Consider the following 7,734-nt stretch of genomic DNA (forward strand, 5'->3'; position numbering starts at 1 on the left):
TAAGCCTCACATGCCCTGGGGGAATATAACCAATTTTTTTCTCTTTTTTTTCTCCTTACACTCTGAAAACATGATCATTTTTTCATCTGGGGCAGGATACTGTGTATTGCTGCCCATATCTGCAGGAAGTTTGGATGTACTTAGGCACTGCCACATAATAAAATGCAGCCACTTCTGCCCTCTTTTCCTCTCTCTCCTGTCTTCCCCATTCTTCATCGAGGCACTAACCTGGAAAGGTTTAAAATTTTTCATGCTAAGCCCACTTTTGCTTACATATTTAATTTTTAAGTATTATATTGTCATTAAATTATTTTCATATTATTTTTCCCCAATTTTCTTATCCAGAGGATGTGTCAATTAAGTAGTGAGCTCTCTGGGTTTTACAGCTGCTGACTGTGTCTTTTGGCTGCTATTTTTTTCCTCTTCCTCACTCAGGGCTGCACGAGTCTCACCCTTAGGGGATTCCAATTTTGCATTTCAGTTCATTTTCAAACACTGGCTTTATCCAATTTGCTATTTTGCTACCCTTCTTATGTACCAGGAGAGTTTACTTTTGGGTGCAGAGACCTGTTTGCTTAAGAGGAATCTAGCTTTCTTGGTTCCCTTTATATCTTAGACTTACCTCCCCATTATATCCTTTCCAGTGATTCCTTAAACTTAAGTTCAGCTCTTCTGAAATGCATTTTGTGAATCTTGCTGCTAAATACCCATCAACATTTTAGAGTGGTAGGCACATCAAAAGAGAGAGCTAGTGAGCCATATCTTTAGCAGTTAATGCCAGATTTCAGAGAAACCTCCATATCTGGGGCCAAAAGCACTTGTTACCAAGCACAAAGCTGAATTAACCATTGGATTGGGGGAGGGAGAAGAGGAGAGAATTCACCCCATCCCTTCCTCCCTCCCACCCAAGGATTACCCTACTCAGGCACCACACGAATTATCAATTAGGCTTCCCTATCTGAGGTGATGAGGACAAGGACATGCTGGATACTTTGACTTGTGTGGCCCTGAGAGGGTTTTAAGTTAAAATGATTTCAAATAGAAACACTTTCTTAATTGATATAAATATTATAATGCATTTTGAGTTGGATAGAAATCAATCGATCTTGCTTATTGAGCGCTTAGTAATTCAGTACTAAGAACCTTTAAACTCTTTTATTTCTAAACTGCAGTTCACTTCATTTTGGTGAAATGAGGCGGAGGCGACCTTATTATTTGCCCACGGTCACCAGTTAGGGTTTGGGCGGGAAGAGAGCTTTATTGAAAGGTAACAAGTTTGAAAGCAGTTATGTATTTTTCCATGAGGCAAAGAACTACCATGGTGCCCAAGATCTTCTTTCTGTTTGTTTTTTAAAGGAGGATTGCACTTTGGGTTTAGAATGCTATTCCATGAAAACACCATCCACATGCCTGGATTATATTTAGGTTATCAGCACCCTCTGATCTTAGTACAACAGGATTTGCCATTGGAGCATGGCCAGTGGAACAAAGAAGTGAAAAGGATGCACATTCTTTAGCACACTCCCAAACAAAATAACTGCGGTGTCCATGGGCCACTCCTGTCTGCTCCCCGTTGGCCACCTGTCATTAGCCCTCCGTGCCTTCAATCGTGAAGAGTTTGCTAACGGGACCCCCAAAAAAAGTTTGACACATTTAGCCGCTTAGTGAAAACCCCATTCCAGAGCTGTTTTCTTTAGTACTGCGATGTTTTCCTTCTTGGTTATTCTAGTCTAGACTCGATTACCAGGGGAAAATGGGGTGAAGAGGGAAGTGAAGAGAGTTTTTCATAATCGAAAAAGGATTTGTCCCTGGAGCATGTTTGTCATCTGGGTCCGGAATGGCTGACCATTCTCTTTCTTTGCTGGTTGAAATGCATTTGGACGACGGGAGGTAATTACCAGCTGATGCTCTACTGACTGTCAGAGGACACGGGGTACGAATGACCCTTTTTAGTTTGGGTCATGTGAAATGATGGGGGATGGAGGACGGTAGATGAAGTTCTGCTGAAACCCTAGCCGGTGCCAGTAAAACAAAATGTCATCTAGGGCTTAACAAATGTACTCGACTAAACTCTACAAGAGCGAGGGTTGTGGACACAGATGACCTCAGATAGAAGCTTCTGGCACTGGATAAAACTAGTGGCACACTTCAGCTTTTGGAATTTCTAGAGATCAGCGAACCAGGTCGAAACATACAATGGAGTGGGTTTACAGAACGAGGGTTTGGGGAACCTATTGAAAACTGAATCGTCTCTATTTCATGCTGCTTCAGCAGCACCTTGTGACTTAAACCTCAGGCCCATGACTATGTGAAAAAATATGAGAATTTTCTTTTCTTTCCAAGTTGTCCAAAGGCCCTGACACATATTAGTTTTTCAGTGTTTCTTTTTTTAATTTTGCGTAGGTCATCGTTAAACGTATTTAGAGCCCCCCATCTTCCCATCTGAACCCTCCTCCCCTGTCTTACTTATCACTGTAGACACCACTATCCTTCCTGTCTCACAAGCCCGTAACTTCGGCGTTACCATCAACATATTGCTTTTATTCATCCCTGTATTCAGTGTCACCAAATCCTGTAAGTTCTACCTTCACAGCGTCACTAAAATCCTCCCTTTCCTCTCCATCCAAACTGATATGACATTAACCAACCATTTATCTTATCCCTCCTTGACTACTGCATCGGCCTCCCTACTTACCACCCTGCCTCCTCTCTCTCCCCACTCTAGTCCATGCTTCATTCTGCTGAGTGGATCATTTTAATAAAAAAAAGTTCACTGCATGTCTCCCCACTCCTCAAGAACATCCACTGATTGCCCATCCACCTCCACATCAAACAAAAACACCTTGCCCTCTCCCATCTTACCTCACCAAATTCCTAGTAGAACCCAGGCCGCTCACTTTGCTTCTCTAATTCCAACCTACTAACTGCACCTTGATCTCATCTATCTCCCCCTCAACCCCTTGCTCATGTTTAAATTTTGGCTTCTCTGTACAGAGTAAGTGGCCAAGACATTTGTCTATGTATTCTTTAGGCACTTTTATACTCACTTCAAAGGACTTACGTACATATGCTTTTACTCTACTATTTCTCCTATCCATAATCCATTTTAATGTCTGTCTCCCCCTGTATACTGTAAACTCCTTATGAGCGGCGATCATGTCTACCAACTCTGTTAATGGTAATAATAATAATAATAATAATAATGTATGTTAAGCACTTACTGGGTGCCAAACACTGTTCTAAGCACTGGAATAAATACAAGCTAATCAGGTTGGACATAGTCTGTCCTATATGGGGCTCACAGCTGTATTGCATTTTCCCAAGTGCTTAATACAATGTTCTGCACACAGTAAGCACAAAAAAAAAATCATTGATGGATTGAAAAAATAACATCGATTTATTGATTGATGATTTCTGACAGAAGTACCATTCCCTGAGGTGGGTGGATTCAAAAGGAGTCGAGGAAGGTATCTAGCTAATGAGAAACAGCAAGGCTAGAGAAGCAGTGTGGCTAGAGAAGCAGCGTGGCTCAGTGGAAAGAGCACGGGCTTGGGAGTCAGAGGTCATGGGTTCGAATCCCGGATCTAACACTTGTCAGCTGTGTGACTGTGAGCAAGTCACTTCACTTCTCTGTGCCTCAGTTACCTCATCTGTAAAATGGGGATTAACTGTGAGCCTCACGTGGGATAACCTGATTACCCTGTATCTACCCCAGGGCTTAGAACAGTGCTCTGCACATAGTAAGCACTTAACAAATACGCTTTAGCTAAAGGAGAAGCAGCCTGGCCTAGTGGTCAGAGCACAGGTCTGGGAGCCAGAGGACCTGGATTCTAATCCTAATTGAGAATTTCTCAATGTGGGGCCTGGGACAATTCGCTCAACTTCTCTGTGCCACAGTTTCCTCATCTGTAAAATGGGGATTCAATAACTATTCTGCCTCCTACTTAGACTGGGAGTCCCATGTGAGGCAGGGACTGTGTCCAACTTTATTAATAATAATAATGATGGTGGTATTTGTTAAGCGCTTGCTATGTGCCAAGCACTCTTCTAATCGCTGGGGTAGTTCAAAATAATCAGGTTGTCCCACGTGAGGTTCCCAGCCTTAATTCCCATTTTACAGATGAAGTAACTGAGGCACAGAGAAGTTAAGTGGCTTACCCAAGGTCACACAGCAGACAGGTGGTGGAGTCGGATTAGAACCCAGGTCCTCTGATTAATTTTTATCTATCCCAGGACTTAGAACAGTGCTTTATACATATTAAAGGCTTAACAAATATAACAGTAATAATAATGATAATTATGATAAAGCATCTTATGAACGAACAAACCTTTAGACCTTTTCCTGTATCTCCTTCCCACACAACCCCCCCTCCTGCCTGCTCACTCACTCACTACCTTCGTACCTTAGCAGGATTGAGAGAGGAAGAGAGGCCCTGCCAAGCCATTATCACTATAATCAACTCCTATCCCCGGATTTTCAGTTTCAAAATGTAATACAAGTACTCACAATTCTTCAAAGCCTCACACACCACTGAAACATGTGCTCTCTGTAATTTTATTGATTTATATGCCCTGAATTCAGTCACGTAGCTACGTTCTTTGGCTTGTATCCACCCCAGTGCTTAGTACAGTGCCTGGCACTTAGTAAGCACTTAACAAAGGCCATAATTATTACTATTATTATTATTATTGTTAAAATGACTGTTTAAGGGTTGTATGATGCTGAAATTTTCTGTTTCTGCAGTTGGTATTTAAAATCAAAAAAGATTTATTTCCAAGCATTTACGAGTACATAATTATTAACTCTTCCAGTATAAGGTGTCATCTATTGTTCAGCGCATTCGAAAACATATTATCTTTTTTGATGATGATGATCATTTTAATCAGTTAATTATCATTATTGGGAGAATACGTGTGAAAGGGAATGTAACAACCTCTTCTCCTTACAAAGAAAATTAGTTAAAACTCTTAATATGTATACATATATACAGAATAATAATAAACTGTGGTATTTGTTCAGCGCTTACTATGGGCCAGGAACTGTTCTAAGTGCTGGAGTGGATAAAAGCAAATCGGGTTGGACCCGGTCCCTGTCCCATATGGGGTTCACAATCTTAATCTCCATTTTACAGAGGAGATAACTGAGGCCCAGAGAAATGAAGTGACTTGCCCAAGGTCACATAGCAGACAAGTGGCAGAGCTGAGATTGGAACCCAAGTTCTTCTGACTCCCAGGCCCATGCTCTACCCACTAGGCTCTACTTCTCTCTATCTCTTTCTCTCTCTCCATATATATATTTATTTCCCCTATTATATTTATATTTAGAGAGCGAGATGAGAGATATGTGTGGGGGGGTAGGGGGGAGTGTGTTTTTATTTACAGAAAAGATACAACTTTCACGTTATTCTACAGCCATAAATAATGATAAAAACAAGCTAAGACCCCACAAGGAATGATATGTCGTTTGTTTGAGGTTGAAGTTTTTGTGATAATCCTCCCTCCCCCCTCCACCTCCCCAAACACACCTCCTGGTATGTGTCTGTCAGCAATGGTCAGTTAAGTCATTTGTTGAGCCAGCCTCTCACTGTACGGGTCACGGGTACAACAGGCCAGTTCAAATATACAAGGCATTAGCTCCGGCTCTTCCTGAATACCTTTCCTACCTCATTAAGTTTTAAGTTTAGCTTTTTGTGTAGCAGAATAACACTTTGGCACTTAAAAATCAGAACATGCTGTTCAAAAACAGATGATTGCTGCCTATAGGAAAGGAAATGTTTCTTTCTGCCTGAAATGTGTGCCTGGGGAGTTTTCATTAAGACTGGCCTGACCTAGTTGCACACGTGAAGGCTATTAAAAGTGTTCAAAACAGACAATTTGATCTAACACAATAATAATAATGTTACTGGTTAAGTGCTTACTTTATGTCAAGCACTGGGGTAGATATAGGAATTCAGGTTGGACATAGTCCCTACCCCACACAAGGGCCATAGTCAAGTGGAAGGAAGAACGGGTATGAATCCCAACTTTACAAGGGAGGAAACTGAGATGCGGGGAAGTTAAGTGACGGCCCAAGGCTACACAGCAGGTAAATTGCAGAGCCAGGATTAGAATCCAGGTCCTCTGACTCCCAAGTCTGTGCTCTTTTCAGTAAGCCGCAGTGCCTCTGTTGTCTCCTCAAACTTAGTGAGTCCTGTAAGAAGTCATTAGGGTTCTACAGAGTAAGAATTGTAATAATAATAATGTTGGTATTTGTTAAGCACTTACTATGTGCAGAGCACTGTTCTAAGCGCTGGGGTAGACACAGGGTAAGCAGGTTGTCCCACGTGAGGCTCACAGCCTTAATCTCCATTTTACAGATAAGGTAACTGAGGCACAGAGAAGTTAAGTGACTTGTCCACAGTCACACAGCTGACACGTGACCCCATGACCTCTGACTCCCAAGCCCATGCTCTTTCCACTGAGCCACGCTGCTTCTCTAATTATACTGTGAGAACATGGACTGGTCTGATTTCCACCTATGTATTCTCTCACAGTGCTTAATATTGTCCTCTGGACATGGTTATCGATTCAAAAGTGCTACTACCGTTACTAAGTCATACAATTTCAGACCCCTTTCAGGGTCGCTCCTGGAGAGTTTCCAGTCCTCTACCAGTCTCAGCTATGGGAGAGGAAGTCAAGCAGAGGCCTACCCATTCCATTTCCAGCTTGGGCAGTGGCTAGCGAGTGGAAGGCAATCAGCTCAAGCCAAAACTCACCCTTGCTGGGCAGCAGCGGCACGGAAGAGAGTCGAGGGCAGAGACTCGACTTTACCGCGTGGAAGGCGGCGATGGTAAACCACTTCCTTATTTTGACCAAGAAAACTCTACGGATACACTATCGGAACCATTGCAGGTGGAGAGCAGGCGTTCTGAGCGAGATGTGTCCATGGTGTCGCTATGGGTCAGAAATGACTCAGTGGCATAAGACAAAACAAAACAATTTCAGAACACTTTGGGCTTCCTGTCTCAGATGGGGAACCTAAGAAGTGCCACTCGTGGGTCAAACTAATGCTTCTTCCAGTCCAGTATTCTGCCACAAACACATCCGAGAAGGAACCATGTAATGGTTATGCTTCTTCGCATACAATCTAATTGTTTGGGATAGACCACTCTAACAACCTCTCTTGTCCCTCTAGGCTCCTAACTTTCCCTACCTTGATATCCGATCCTACTTAAACATGGCGGTAATTTAGCCCTGCACATCTTCCAGGGTCGCACCTGGAGAGCTTCCAGTACTCTACCAGTCTCAGCTGTGGGAGGGAGAGTCAAGCAGAGGCATATCCATTCTATTCCTAGCTTGGGCAGTGGCTGGCGAGTGGAAGGCCATCTGCTACAGGTCAAAACTCACCTTTTCTGGGCAGCCAGTGGCATGGGAGATAGTCGAGGGCAGAGAGTCAGGTTTACTGCGTGGCAGGAGGCAATGGCAAACCACTTCCACATTTATACCAAGAAAACTCTACGGAAACACTACCAGAATGATTGCAGATGGAGGTGTCCTCCCGCCACCTCAAACTCAACATGTCCAAGCAGAGCTCCTTATCGTCCCGCCCAAGCCCTGTCCTATCCCGAACTTTCCCATCACTGGAGATGGCACAACTATTTTACCAGTCTCACAAGCCCACAACCTTGGTGTCATCCTTGACCCCGCTCTCTCATTCACCCCACATATCCAGTCTGTCACCAAATCCTGTCAGTC

At 43.1% G+C, this 7,734-nt stretch overlaps 1 non-coding gene across 1 annotated transcript; it reads left to right on the plus strand.

Moving 5' to 3' along the window:
- The first annotated feature begins 7,238 nt into the window (after positions 1–7,238).
- On the plus strand, positions 7,239–7,376 carry LOC114815523. Its single transcript, XR_003763311.1, has one exon. It is a non-coding gene; the product is annotated as a small nucleolar RNA SNORA7 (small nucleolar RNA).
- The last annotated feature ends 358 nt before the right edge of the window (positions 7,377–7,734 follow it).

Source organism: Ornithorhynchus anatinus, chromosome 1, assembly GCF_004115215.2.
Source record: "Ornithorhynchus anatinus isolate Pmale09 chromosome 1, mOrnAna1.pri.v4, whole genome shotgun sequence".
NCBI lineage: Eukaryota > Metazoa > Chordata > Mammalia > Monotremata > Ornithorhynchidae > Ornithorhynchus > Ornithorhynchus anatinus.